Source organism: Larus michahellis, unplaced genomic scaffold, assembly GCF_964199755.1.
Source record: "Larus michahellis unplaced genomic scaffold, bLarMic1.1 SCAFFOLD_35, whole genome shotgun sequence".
NCBI classification, from domain to species: Eukaryota; Metazoa; Chordata; class Aves; order Charadriiformes; family Laridae; genus Larus; species Larus michahellis.
Genome location: NW_027436006.1, coordinates 2,275,376 through 2,289,536, shown reverse-complemented (window position 1 = coordinate 2,289,536; position 14,161 = coordinate 2,275,376).

Below are 14,161 nucleotides of genomic sequence, written 5' to 3'. Positions count from 1 at the left end.
TGGCACGGCGCCAAGTGGGAAAGGGTGGATTTGAGGGTGAAGGCAGCAGGAAAGCCTGCAGCCGCCAGGTCTGTGGGGCTACGCAAGCGGTTCCCAAAGAGCTTTAGAACAAGGCATAGTTTTCCCTGCTGTCTCTTTGGGCCTGGGACCCATCTCCAGCCATATGGCCATTTTTGTGCCTGGCGCGGCGCCAAGTGGGAAAGGGTGGTGTTGAGGCTGAAGGCAGCAGGAAAGCCTGCAGCCCCCAGGTCTGTGGGGCTACGCAAACGTTTCCCAAAGAGCTTTAGAACAAGGCATAGTTTTCCCTGCTGGTTCTTTGGGCGTGGGACCCATCTCCATCCATATGGCCATTTTTGTGCCTGGCGCGGCGCCAAGTGGGAAAGGGTGGTTTTGAGGGTGAAGGCAGCAGGAAAGCCTGCAGCCGCCAGGTCTGTGGGGCTACGCAAGCAGTTCCCAAAGAGCTTTAGAACAAGGCATAGTTTTTCCTGCTGGCTCTTTGGGCGTGAAACCCCTCTCCAGCCATATGGCCATTTTTGTGCCTGGTGCGGCGCCAAGTGGGAAAGGGTGGTTTTGACGCTGAAGGCAGCAGGAAAGCCTGCAGCCCCCAGGTCTGTGGGGCTACGCAAGAGGTTCCCAAAGAGCTTTAGAACAAGGCATAGTTTTCCCTGCTGGTTCTTTGGGCGTGGGACCCATCTCCATCCATATGGCCATTTTTGTGCCTGGCGCGGCGCCAAGTGGGAAAGGGTGGTTTTGAGGGTGAAGGCAGCAGGAAAGCCTGCAGCCGCCAGGTCTGTGGGGCTACGCAAACGTTTCCCAAAGAGCTTTAGAACAAGGCATAGTTTTTCCTGCTGGCTCTTTGGGCGTGAAACCCCTCTCCAGCCATATGGCCATTTTTGTGCCTGGTGCGGCGCCAAGTGGGAAAGGGTGGTTTTGAGGCTGAAGGCAGCAGGAAAGCCTGCATCCCCCAGGTCTGTGGGGCTACGCAAGAGGTTCCCAAAGAGCTTTAGAACAAGGCATAGTTTTCCCTGCTGGTTCTTTGGGCGTGGGACCCATCTCCAGCCATATGGCCATTTTTGTGCCTGGCGCGGCGCCAAGTGGGAAAGGGTGGTTTTGAGGCTGAAGGCAGCAGGAAAGCCTGCAGCCGCCAGGTCTGTGGGGCTACGCAAGAGGTTCCCAAAGAGCTTTAGAACAAGGCATAGTTTTCCCTGCTGGCTCCTTGGGCGTGAAAACCCATCTCCAGCCATATGGCCATTTTTGTGCCTGGCGCGGCGCCAAGTGGGAAAGGGTGGTTTTGAGGCTGAAGGCAGCAGGAAAGCCTGCAGCCGCCAGGTCTGTGGGTCTCTGCAAGCGGTTCCCAAAGAGCTTTAGAACAAGGCATAGTTTTTCCTGCTGGCTCTTTGGGCGTGAAACCCATTTCCAGCCATATGGCCATTTTTGTGCCTGGCACGGCGCCAAGTGGGGAAGGGTGGTTTTGAGGGTGAAGGCAGCAGGGAAGCCTGCAGCCCCCAGGTCTGTGGGGCTATGCAAGCGGTTCCCAAAGAGCTTTAGAACAAGGCACAGTTTTCCCTGCTGGCTCTTTGGGCGTGGGACCCATCTCCAGCCATATGGCCATTTTTGTGCCTGGCACGGCGCCAAGTGGGAAAGGGTGGATTTGAGGGTGAAGGCAGCAGGAAAGCCTGCAGCCGCCAGGTCTGTGGGGCTACGCAAGCGGTTCCCAAAGAGCTTTAGAACAAGGCATAGTTTTTCCTGCTGGCTCTTTGGGCGTGGGACCCATTTCCAGCCATATGGCCATTTTTGTGCCTGGCACGGCGCCAAGTGGGGAAGGGTGGTTTTGAGGGTGAAGGCAGCAGGGAAGCCTGCAGCCCCCAGGTCTGTGGGGCTACGCACGCGGTTCCCAAAGAGCTTTAGAACAAGGCACAGTTTTCCCTGCTGGTTCTTTGGGCGTGGGACCCATCTCCAGCCATATGGCCATTTTTGTGCCTGGCACGGCGCCAAGTGGGAAAGGGTGGATTTGAGGGTGAAGGCAGCAGGAAAGCCTGCAGCCGCCAGGTCTGTGGGGCTACGCAAGCGGTTCCCAAAGAGCTTTAGAACAAGGCATAGTTTTCCCTGCTGTCTCTTTGGGCCTGGGACCCATCTCCAGCCATATGGCCATTTTTGTGCCTGGCGCGGCGCCAAGTGGGAAAGGGTGGTGTTGAGGCTGAAGGCAGCAGGAAAGCCTGCAGCCCCCAGGTCTGTGGGGCTACGCAAGCAGTTCCCAAAGAGCTTTAGAACAAGGCATAGTTTTTCCTGCTGGCTCTTTGGGCGTGAAACCCCTCTCCAGCCATATGGCCATTTTTGTGCCTGGTGCGGCGCCAAGTGGGAAAGGGTGGTTTTGACGCTGAAGGCAGCAGGAAAGCCTGCAGCCCCCAGGTCTGTGGGGCTACGCAAGAGGTTCCCAAAGAGCTTTAGAACAAGGCATAGTTTTCCCTGCTGGTTCTTTGGGCGTGGGACCCATCTCCAGCCATATGGCCATTTTTGTGCCTGGCGCGGCGCCAAGTGGGAAAGGGTGGTTTTGAGGCTGAAGGCAGCAGGAAAGCCTGCAGCCGCCAGGTCTGTGGGGCTACGCAAGAGGTTCCCAAAGAGCTTTAGAACAAGGCATAGTTTTCCCTGCTGGCTCCTTGGGCGTGAAAACCCATCTCCAGCCATATGGCCATTTTTGTGCCTGGCGCGGCGCCAAGTGGGAAAGGGTGGTTTTGAGGCTGAAGGCAGCAGGAAAGCCTGCAGCCCCCAGGTCTGTGGGTCTCTGCAAGCGGTTCCCAAAGAGCTTTAGAACAAGGCATAGTTTTTCCTGCTGGCTCTTTGGGCGTGAAACCCATTTCCAGCCATATGGCCATTTTTGTGCCTGGCACGGCGCCAAGTGGGGAAGGGTGGTTTTGAGGGTGAAGGCAGCAGGGAAGCCTGCAGCCCCCAGGTCTGTGGGGCTACGCACGTGGTTCCCAAAGAGCTTTAGAACAAGGCACAGTTTTCCCTGCTGGCTCTTTGGGCGTGGGACCCATCTCCAGCCATATGGCCATTTTTGTGCCTGGCACGGCGCCAAGTGGGAAAGGGTGGATTTGAGGGTGAAGGCAGCAGGAAAGCCTGCAGCCGCCAGGTCTGTGGGGCTACGCAAGCGGTTCCCAAAGAGCTTTAGAACAAGGCATAGTTTTTCCTGCTGGCTCTTTGGGCGTGGAACCCATTTCCAGCCATATGGCCATTTTTGTGCCTGGCACGGCGCCAAGTGGGAAAGGGTGGTTTTGAGGGTGAAGGCAGCAGGGAAGCCTGCAGCCCCCAGGTCTGTGGGGCTACGCAAGCGGTTCCCAAAGAGCTTTAGAACAAGGCATAGTTTTCCCTGCTGGTTCTTTGGGCGTGGGACCCATCTCCAGCCATATGGCCATTTTTGTGCCTGGCACGGCGCCAAGTGGGAAAGGGTGGATTTGAGGGTGAAGGCAGCAGGAAAGCCTGCAGCCGCCAGGTCTGTGGGGCTACGCAAGCGGTTCCCAAAGAGCTTTAGAACAAGGCATAGTTTTCCCTGCTGTCTCTTTGGGCGTGGGACCCATCTCCAGCCATATGGCCATTTTTGTGCCTGGCGCGGCGCCAAGTGGGAAAGGGTGGTGTTGAGGCTGAAGGCAGCAGGAAAGCCTGCAGCCCCCAGGTCTGTGGGGCTACGCAAGCGGTTCCCAAAGAGCTTTAGAACAAGGCATAATTTTCCCTGCAGGCTCCTTGGGCGTGGGACCCATCTCCAGCCATATGGCCATTTGTGTGCCTGGCGCGGCGCCAAGTGGGAAAGGGTGGTTTTGAGGGTGAAGGCAGCAGGAAAGCCTGTAGCCCCCAGGACTGTGGGGCTACGCAAGCGGTTCGCAAAGAGCTTTAGAACAAGGCATAGTTTTTCCTGCTGGCTGTTTGGGCGTGAAAGCGCTCTCCAGCCATATGGCCATTTTTGTGCCTGGCGCGGCGCCAAGTGGAAAAGGGTGGTTTTGAGGCTGAAGGCAGCAGGAATGCCTGCAGCCCCCAGGTCTGTGGGGCTACGCAAGCGGTTCCCAAAGAGCTTTAGAACAAGGCATAGTTTTTCCTGCTGGCTCTTTGGGCGTGAAACCCGTCTCCAGCCATATGGCCATTTTTGTGCCTGGCACGGCGCCTACTGGGGAAGGGTGGTTTTGAGGCTGAAGGCAGAAGGGAAGCCTGCAGCCCCCAGGTCTGTGGGGCTATGGAAGAATTTCCCAAAGAGCTTCAGAACAAGGCATAGTTTTTCCTGCTGGCTCTTTGGGCCTGGGAACCCTCTCCAGCCATATGGCCATTTTTGTGCCTGGCGCGGCGCCAAGTTGGAAAGGGCGGTTTTGAGGGTGAAGGCAGCAGGAAAGCCTGCAGCCGCCAGGTCTGTGGGGCTACGCAAGCGGTTCCCAAAGAGCTTTAGAACAAGGCATAATTTTCCCTGCTGGTTCTTTGGGCATGGGACCCATCTCCAGCAATATGGCCATTTTTGTGCCTGGCACGGCGCCTACTGGGGAAGGGTGGTTTTGAGGAAGAAGGCAGAAGGGAAGCCTGCACCCCCCAGGTCTGTGGGGCTATGCAAGAGGTTCCCAAAGAGCTTTAGAACAAGGCAAAATTTTCCCTGCTGGTTCTTTGGGCGTGAAACCCATTTTCAGCCATATGGCCATTTTTGTGCCTGGTGCGGCGTCAAGTGGGGAAGGGTGGTTTTGAGGCTGAAGGCAGCAGGAAAGCCTGCAGCCCCCAGGTCTGTGGGTCTCTGCAAGCGGTTCCCAAAGAGCTTTAGAACAAGGCATAGTTTTTCCTGCTGGCTCTTTGGGCGTGGAACCCCTCTCCAGCCATATGGCCATTTTTGTGCCTGGCACGGCGCCAAGTGGGGAAGGGTGGTTTTGAGGGTGAAGGCAGCAGGGAAGCCTGCAGCCCCCAGGTCTGTGGGGCTACGCACGCGGTTCCCAAAGAGCTTTAGAACAAGGCACAGTTTTCCCTGCTGGTTCTTTGGGCGTGGGACCCATCTCCAGCCATATGGCCATTTTTGTGCCTGGCACGGCGCCAAGTGGGAAAGGGTGGATTTGAGGGTGAAGGCAGCAGGAAAGCCTGCAGCCGCCAGGTCTGTGGGGCTACGCAAGCGGTTCCCAAAGAGCTTTAGAACAAGGCATAGTTTTCCCTGCTGTCTCTTTGGGCGTGGGACCCATCTCCAGCCATATGGCCATTTGTGTGCCTGGCGCGGCGCCAAGTGGGAAAGGGTGGTTTTGAGGGTGAAGGCAGCAGGAAAGCCTGTAGCCCCCAGGACTGTGGGGCTACGCAAGCAGTTCCCAAAGAGCTTCAGAACAAGGCATAGTTTTCCCTGCTGGTTCTTTGGGCCTGGGACCCCTCTCCAGCCATATGGCCATTTTTGTGCCTGGCGCGGCGCCAAGTGGGAAAGGGCGGTTTTGAGGGTGAAGGCAGCAGGAAAGCCTGCAGCCGCCAGGTCTGTGGGGCTACGCAAGCGGTTCCCAAAGAGCTTTAGAACAAGGCATAGTTTTCCCTGCTGGTTCTTTGGGCGTGGGACCCATCTCCAGCAATATGGCCATTTTTGTGCCTGGCACGGCGCCTACTGGGGAAGGGTGGTTTTGAGGAAGAAGGCAGAAGGGAAGCCTGCACCCCCCAGGTCTGTGGGGCTATGCAAGAGGTTCCCAAAGAGCTTTAGAACAAGGCATAGTTTTTCCTGCTGGCTCTTTGGGCGTGGGACCCATCTCCAGCCATATGGCCATTTTTGTGCCTGGCGCGGCGCCAAGTGGGAAAGGGTGGTGTTGAGGCTGAAGGCAGCAGGAAAGCCTGCAGCCGCCAGGTCTGTGGGGCTACACAAGCGGTTCCCAAAGAGCTTTAGAACAAGGCATAGTTTTCCCTGCTGGTTCTTTGGGCGTGGGACCCATCTCAAGCCATATGGACATTTTTGTGCCTGGTGCGGCGCCAAGTGGGAAAGGGTGGTTTTGAGGCTGAAGGCAGCAGGAAAGCCTGTAGCCCCCAGGTCTGTGGGGCTACGCAAACGTTTCCCAAAGAGCTTTAGAACAAGGCATAGTTTTTCCTGCTGGCTCTTTGGGCGTGAAACCCGTCTCCAGCCATATGGCCATTTTTTTGCCTGGCTCGGCGCCAAGTGGAAAGGGTGGTTTTGAGGCTGAAGGCAGAAGGGAAGCCTGCAGCCCCCAGGTCTGTGGGGCTACGCAAGCAGTTCCCAAAGAGCTTTAGAACAAGGCATAGTTTTCCGTGCTTGCTCTTTGGCCGTGGACCCATCTCCAGCCATATGGCCATTTTTGTGCCTGGCGCAGCGCCAAGTGGGAAAGGGTGGTTTTGAGGAAGAAGGCAGCAGGAAAGCCTGCAGCCGCCAGGTCTGTGGGGCTACGCAAGCGGTTCCCAGAGAGCTTTAGAACAAGGCATAGTTTTTCCTGCTGGCTCTTTGTGCGTGAAACCCCTCTCCAGCCATATGGCCATTTTTGTGCCTGGCACGGCGCCAAGTGGGAAAGGGTGGTGTTGAGGCTGAAGGCAGCAGGAAAGCCTGCAGCCCCCAGGTCTGTGTGGCTACGCACGCTATTCCCAAAGAGCTTTAGAACAAGGCATAGTTTTCCCTGCTGGTTCTTTGGGCGTGGGACCCATCTCCAGCCATATGGCCATTTTTGTGCCTGGCGCGGCGCCAAGTGGGAAAGGGTGGTTTTGAGGCTGAAGGCAGCAGGAAAGCCTGTAGCCCCCAGGTCTGTGGGGCTACGCAAGCGTTTCCCAAAGACCTTTAGAACAAGGCATATTTTTCCGTGCTTGCTCTTTGGCCGTGGACCCATCTCCAGCCATATGGCCATTTTTGTGCCTGGCGCAGCGCCAAGTGGGAAAGGGTGGTTTTGAGGAAGAAGGCAGCAGGAAAGCCTGCAGCCGCCAGGTCTGTGGGGCTACGCAAGCAGTTCCCAGAGAGCTTTAGAACAAGGCATAGTTTTTCCTGCTGGCTCTTTGTGCGTGAAACCCCTCTCCAGCCATATGGCCATTTTTGTGCCTGGCGCGGCGCCAAGTGGGAAAGGGTGGTTTTGAGGCTGAAGGCAGAAGGGAAGCCTGCAGCCCCCAGGTCTGTGGGGCTACGCAAGCGGTTCCCAAAGAGCTTTAGAACAAGGCATAGTTTTCCCTGCTGGTTCTTTGGGCGTGGGACCCATCTCCAGCAATATGGCCATTTTTGTGCCTGGCACGACGCCACGTGGGGAAGGGTGGTTTTGAGGCTGAAGGCAGAAGGGAAGCCTGCAGCCCCCAGGTCTGTGGGGCTACGCAAGCGTTTCCCAAAGAGCTTTAGAACAAGGCATAATTTTCCCTGCAGGCTCCTTGGGCGTGGGACCCATCTCCATCCATATGGCCATTTTTGTGCCTGGCGCGGCGCCACGTGGGAAAGGGTGGTTTTGAGGCTGAAGGCAGCAGGAAAGCCTGCAGCCCCCAGGTCTGTGGGGCTACGCAAACGTTTCCCAAAGAGCTTTAGAACAAGGCATAGTTTTTCCTGCTGGCTCTTTGGGCGTGAAACCCCTCTCCAGCCATATGGCCATTTTTGTGCCTGGTGCGGCGCCAAGAGGGGAAGCATGGTTTTGAGGCTGAAGGCAGAAGGGAAGCCTGCAGCCCCCAGGTGTGTGGGGCTACGCAAGCGGTTCCCAAAGAGCTTTAGAACAAGGCAAAGTTTTCCCTGCTGGTTCTTTGGCCGTGGACCCATCTCCAGCCATATGGCCATTTTTGTGCCTGGCGCAGCGCCAAGTGGGAAAGGGTGGTTTTGAGGAAGAAGGCAGCAGGAAAGCCTGCAGCCGCCAGGTCTGTGGGGCTACGCAAGCAGTTCCCAGAGAGCTTTAGAACAAGGCATAGTTTTTCCTGCTGGCTCTTTGTGCGTGAAACCCCTCTCCAGCCATATGGCCATTTTTGTGCCTGGCGCGGCGCCAAGTGGGAAAGGGTGGTTTTGAGGCTGAAGGCAGAAGGGAAGCCTGCAGCCCCCAGGTCTGTGGGGCTACGCAAGCGGTTCCCAAAGAGCTTTAGAACAAGGCATAGTTTTCCCTGCTGGTTCTTTGGGCGTGGGACCCATCTCCAGCAATATGGCCATTTTTGTGCCTGGCACGACGCCACGTGGGGAAGGGTGGTTTTGAGGCTGAAGGCAGAAGGGAAGCCTGCAGCCCCCAGGTCTGTGGGGCTACGCAAGCGTTTCCCAAAGAGCTTTAGAACAAGGCATAATTTTCCCTGCAGGCTCCTTGGGCGTGGGACCCATCTCCATCCATATGGCCATTTTTGTGCCTGGCGCGGCGCCACGTGGGAAAGGGTGGTTTTGAGGCTGAAGGCAGCAGGAAAGCCTGCAGCCCCCAGGTCTGTGGGGCTACGCAAACGTTTCCCAAAGAGCTTTAGAACAAGGCATAGTTTTTCCTGCTGGCTCTTTGGGCGTGAAACCCCTCTCCAGCCATATGGCCATTTTTGTGCCTGGTGCGGCGCCAAGAGGGGAAGCATGGTTTTGAGGCTGAAGGCAGAAGGGAAGCCTGCAGCCCCCAGGTGTGTGGGGCTACGCAAGCGGTTCCCAAAGAGCTTTAGAACAAGGCAAAGTTTTCCCTGCTGGTTCTTTGGGCGTGAAACCCATTTTCAGCCATATGGCCATTTTTGTGCCTGGCACAGCGCCAAGTGGGAAAGGGTGGTTTTGAGGCTGAAGGCAGCAGGAAAGCCTGCAGCCCCCAGGTCTGTGGGGCTACACAAGCGGTTCCCAAAGAGCTTTAGAACAAGGCATAGTTTTCCCTGCTGGTTCCTTGGGCGTGAAAACCCTATCCAGCCATATGGCCATTTTTGTGCATGGCGCGGCTCCATGTGGGAATGTGTGGTTTTGAGGCTGAAGGCAGCAGGAAAGCCTGCAGCCCCCAGGTCTGTGGGGCTACGCAAGCGGTTCCCAAAAAGCTTTAGAACAAGGCATATTTTTCCGTGCTTGCTCTTTGGCCGTGGACCCATCTCCAGCCATATGGCCATTTTTGTGCCTGGCGCAGCGCCAAGTGGGAAAGGGTGGTTTTGAGGAAGAAGGCAGCAGGAAAGCCTGCAGCCGCCAGGTCTGTGGGGCTACGCAAGAGGTTCCCAAAGAGCTTTAGAACAAGGCATAGTTTTCCCTGCTGGTTCTTTGGGCGTGGGACCCATCTCCAGCAATATGGCCATTTTTGTGCCTGGCACGGCGCCAAGTGGGGAAGGGTGGTTTTGAGGCTGAAGGCAGAAGGGAAGCCTGCAGCCCCCAGGTCTGTGGGGCTACGCAAGTGGTTCCCAAAGAGCTTTAGAACAAGGCATAGTTTTCCCTGCTGGCTCTTTGGGCGTGGGACCCATTTCCAGCCATATGGCCATTTTTGTGCCTGGCGCGGCGCCAAGTGGGAAACGGTTGTTTTGAGGCTGAAGGAAGCAGGAAAGCCTGCAGCCCCCAGGTCTGTGGGGCTACGCAAATGTTTCCCAAAGAGCTTTAGAACAAGGCATAGTTTTCCCTGCTGGTTCTTTGGGCGTGGGACCCCTCTCCAGCCATATGGCCATTTTTGTGCCTGGCGCGGCGCCAAGTGGGAAAGGGTGGTTTTGAGGGTGAAGGCAGCAGGAAAGCCTGCAGCCCCCAGGTCTGTGGGGCTACGCAAACGTTTCCCAAAGAGCTTTAGAACAAGGCATAGTTTTTCCTGCTGGCTCTTTGGGCGTGAAACCCCTCTCCAGCCATATGGCCATTTTTGTGCCTGGTGCGGCGCCAAGTGGGAAAGGGTGGTTTTGACGCTGAAGGCAGCAGGAAAGCCTGCAGCCCCCAGGTCTGTGGGGCTACGCAAGAGGTTCCCAAAGAGCTTTAGAACAAGGCATAGTTTTCCCTGCTGGTTCTTTGGGCGTGGGACCCATCTCCAGCCATATGGCCATTTTTGTGCCTGGCGCGGCGCCAAGTGGGAAAGGGTGGTTTTGAGGCTGAAGGCAGCAGGAAAGCCTGCAGCCGCCAGGTCTGTGGGGCTACGCAAGAGGTTCCCAAAGAGCTTTAGAACAAGGCATAGTTTTCCCTGCTGGCTCCTTGGGCGTGAAAACCCTTCTCCAGCCATATGGCCATTTTTGTGCCTGGCGCGGCGCCAAGTGGGAAAGGGTGGTTTTGAGGCTGAAGGCAGCAGGAAAGCCTGTAGCCCCCAGGTCTGTGGGTCTCTGCAAGCGGTTCCCAAAGAGCTTTAGAACAAGGCATAGTTTTTCCTGCTGGCTCTTTGGGCGTGAATCCCATTTCCAGCCATATGGCCATTTTTGTGCCTGGCACGGCGCCAAGTGGGGAAGGGTGGCTTTGAGGGTGAAGGCAGCAGGGAAGCCTGCAGCCGTCAGGTCTGTGGGGCTACGCACGTGGTTCCCAAAGAGCTTTAGAACAAGGCATAGTTTTTCCTGCTGGCTCTTTGGGCGTGAAACCCCTCTCCAGCCATATGGCCATTTTTGTGCCTGGTGCGGCGCCAAGAGGGGAAGCGTGGTTTTGAGGCTGAAGGCAGAAGGGAAGCCTGCAGCCCCCAGGTGTGTGGGGCTACGCAAGCGGTTCCCAAAGAGCTTTAGAACAAGGCAAAGTTTTCCCTGCTGGTTCTTTGGGCGTGAAACCCATTTTCAGCCATATGGCCATTTTTGTGCCTGGCACAGCGCCAAGTGGGAAAGGGTGGTTTTGAGGCTGAAGGCAGCAGGAAAGCCTGCAGCCGCCAGGTCTGTGGGGCTACGCAAGAGGTTCCCAAAGAGCTTTAGAACAAGGCATAGTTTTCCCTGCTGGTTCTTTGGGCGTGGGACCCATCTCCAGCAATATGGCCATTTTTGTGCCTGGCACGGCGCCAAGTGGGGAAGGGTGGTTTTGAGGCTGAAGGCAGAAGGGAAGCCTGCAGCCCCCAGGTCTGTGGGGCTACGCACGCGGTTCCCAAAGAGCTTTAGAACAAGGCATAGTTTTCCCTGCTGGCTCTTTGGGCGTGGGACCCATCTCCAGCCATATGGCCATTTTTGTGCCTGGCACGGCGCCAAGTGGGAAAGGGTGGATTTGAGGGTGAAGGCAGCAGGAAAGCCTGCAGCCGCCAGGTCTGTGGGGCTACGCAAGCGGTTCCCAAAGAGCTTTAGAACAAGGCATAGTTTTTCCTGCTGGCTCTTTGGGCGTGGAACCCATTTCCAGCCATATGGCCATTTTTGTTGCTGGCACGGCGCCAAGTGGGGAAGGGTGGTTTTGAGGGTGAAGGCAGCAGGGAAGCCTGTAGCCCCCAGGTCTGTGGGGCTACGCAAGCGTTTCCCAAAGACCTTTAGAACAAGGCATATTTTTCCGTGCTTGCTCTTTGGCCGTGGACCCATCTCCAGCCATATGGCCATTTTTGTGCCTGGCGCAGCGCCAAGTGGGAAAGGGTGGTTTTGAGGAAGAAGGCAGCAGGAAAGCCTGCAGCCGCCAGGTCTGTGGGGCTACGCAAGCAGTTCCCAGAGAGCTTTAGAACAAGGCATAGTTTTTCCTGCTGGCTCTTTGTGCGTGAAACCCCTCTCCAGCCATATGGCCATTTTTGTGCCTGGCGCGGCGCCAAGTGGGAAAGGGTGGTTTTGAGGCTGAAGGCAGAAGGGAAGCCTGCAGCCCCCAGGTCTGTGGGGCTACGCAAGCGGTTCCCAAAGAGCTTTAGAACAAGGCATAGTTTTCCCTGCTGGTTCTTTGGGCGTGGGACCCATCTCCAGCCATATGGCCATTTTTGTGCCTGGCACGACGCCACGTGGGGAAGGGTGGTTTTGAGGCTGAAGGCAGAAGGGAAGCCTGCAGCCCCCAGGTCTGTGGGGCTACGCAAGCGTTTCCCAAAGAGCTTTAGAACAAGGCATAATTTTCCCTGCAGGCTCCTTGGGCGTGGGACCCATCTCCATCCATATGGCCATTTTTGTGCCTGGCGCGGCGCCAAGTGGGAAAGGGTGGTTTTGAGGGTGAAGGCAGCAGGAAAGCCTGCAGCCCCCAGGTCTGTGGGGCTACGCAAACATTTCCCAAAGAGCTTTAGAACAAGGCATAGTTTTTCCTGCTGGCTCTTTGGGCGTGAAACCCCTCTCCAGCCATATGGCCATTTTTGTGCCTGGTGCGGCGCCAAGTGGGGAAGCGTGGTTTTGAGGCTGAAGGCAGAAGGGAAGCCTGCAGCCCCCAGGTGTGTGGGGCTACGCAAGCGGTTCCCAAAGAGCTTTAGAACAAGGCAAAGTTTTCCCTGCTGCTTCTTTGGGCGTGAAACCCATTTTCAGCCATATGGCCATTTTTTTGCCTGGCACAGCGCCAAGTGGGAAAGGGTGGTTTTGAGGCTGAAGGCAGCAGGAAAGCCTGCAGCCCCCAGGTCTGTGGGGCTACACAAGCGGTTCCCAAAGAGCTTTAGAACAAGGCATAGTTTTCCCTGCTGGTTCCTTGGGCGTGAAAACCCTATCCAGCCATATGGCCATTTTTTTGCATGGCGCGGCTCCATGTGGGAATGTGTGGTTTTGAGGCTGAAGGCAGCAGGAAAGCCTGCAGCCCCCAGGTCTGTGGGGCTACGCAAGCGGTTCCCAAAAAGCTTTAGAACAAGGCATATTTTTCCGTGCTTGCTCTTTGGCCGTGGACCCATCTCCAGCCATATGGCCATTTTTGTGCCTGGCGCAGCGCCAAGTGGGAAAGGGTGGTTTTGAGGAAGAAGGCAGCAGGAAAGCCTGCAGCCGCCAGGTCTGTGGGGCTACGCAAGAGGTTCCCAAAGAGCTTTAGAACAAGGCATAGTTTTCCCTGCTGGTTCTTTGGGCGTGGGACCCATCTCCAGCCATAAGGACATTTTTGTGCCTGGCACGGCGCCAAGTGGGGAAGGGTGGTTTTGAGGCTGAAGGCAGAAGGGAAGCCTGCAGCCCCCAGGTCTGTGGGGCTACGCACGCGGTTCCCAAAGAGCTTTAGAACAAGGCATAGTTTTCCCTGCTGGCTCTTTGGGCGTGGGACCCATTTCCAGCCATATGGCCATTTTTGTGCCTGGCGCGGCGCCAAGTGGGAAACGGTTGTTTTGAGGCTGAAGGAAGCAGGAAAGCCTGCAGCCCCCAGGTCTGTGGGGCTACGCAAACGTTTCCCAAAGAGCTTTAGAACAAGGCATAGTTTTCCCTGCTGGTTCTTTGGGCGTGGGACCCATCTCCAGCCATATGGCCATTTTTGTGCCTGGCGCAGCGCCAAGTGGGAAAGGGTGGTTTTGAGGGTGAAGGCAGCAGGAAAGCCTGCAGCCGCCAGGTCTGTGGGGCTACGCAAACGTTTCCCAAAGAGCTTTAGAACAAGGCATAGTTTTTCCTGCTGGCTCTTTGGGCGTGAAAACCCTCTCCAGCCATATGGCCATTTTTGTGCCTGGTGCGGCGCCAAGTGGGAAAGGGTGGTTTTGACGCTGAAGGCAGCAGGAAAGCCTGCAGCCCCCAGGTCTGTGGGGCTACGCAAGAGGTTCCCAAAGAGCTTTAGAACAAGGCATAGTTTTCCCTGCTGGTTCTTTGGGCGTGGGACCCATCTCCAGCCATATGGCCATTTTTGTGCCTGGCGCGGCGCCAAGTGGGAAAGGGTGGTTTTGAGGCTGAAGGCAGCAGGAAATCCTGCAGCCGCCAGGTCTGTGGGGCTACGCAAGAGGTTCCCAAAGAGCTTTAGAACAAGGCATAGTTTTCCCTGCTGGCTCCTTGGGCGTGAAAACCCATCTCCAGCCATATGGCCATTTTTGTGCCTGGCGCGGCGCCAAGTGGGAAAGGGTGGTTTTGAGGCTGAAGGCAGCAGGAAAGCCTGCAGCCCCCAGGTCTGTGGGTCTCTGCAAGCGGTTCCCAAAGAGCTTTAGAACAAGGCATAGTTTTTCCTGCTGGCTCTTTGGGCGTGAAACCCATTTCCAGCCATATGGCCATTTTTGTGCCTGGCATGGCGCCAAGTGGGGAAGGGTGGTTTTGAGGGTGAAGGCAGCAGGGAAGCCTGCAGCCCCCAGGTCTGTGGGGCTACGCACGTGGTTCCCAAAGAGCTTTAGAACAAGGCACAGTTTTCCCTGCTGGCTCTTTGGGCGTGGGACCCATCTCCAGCCATATGGCCATTTTTGTGCCTGGCACGGCGCCAAGTGGGAAAGGGTGGATTTGAGGCTGAAGGCAGCAGGAAAGCCTGCAGCCGCCAGGTCTGTGGGGCTACGCAAGCGGTTCCCAAAGAGCTTTAGAACAAGGCATAGTTTTT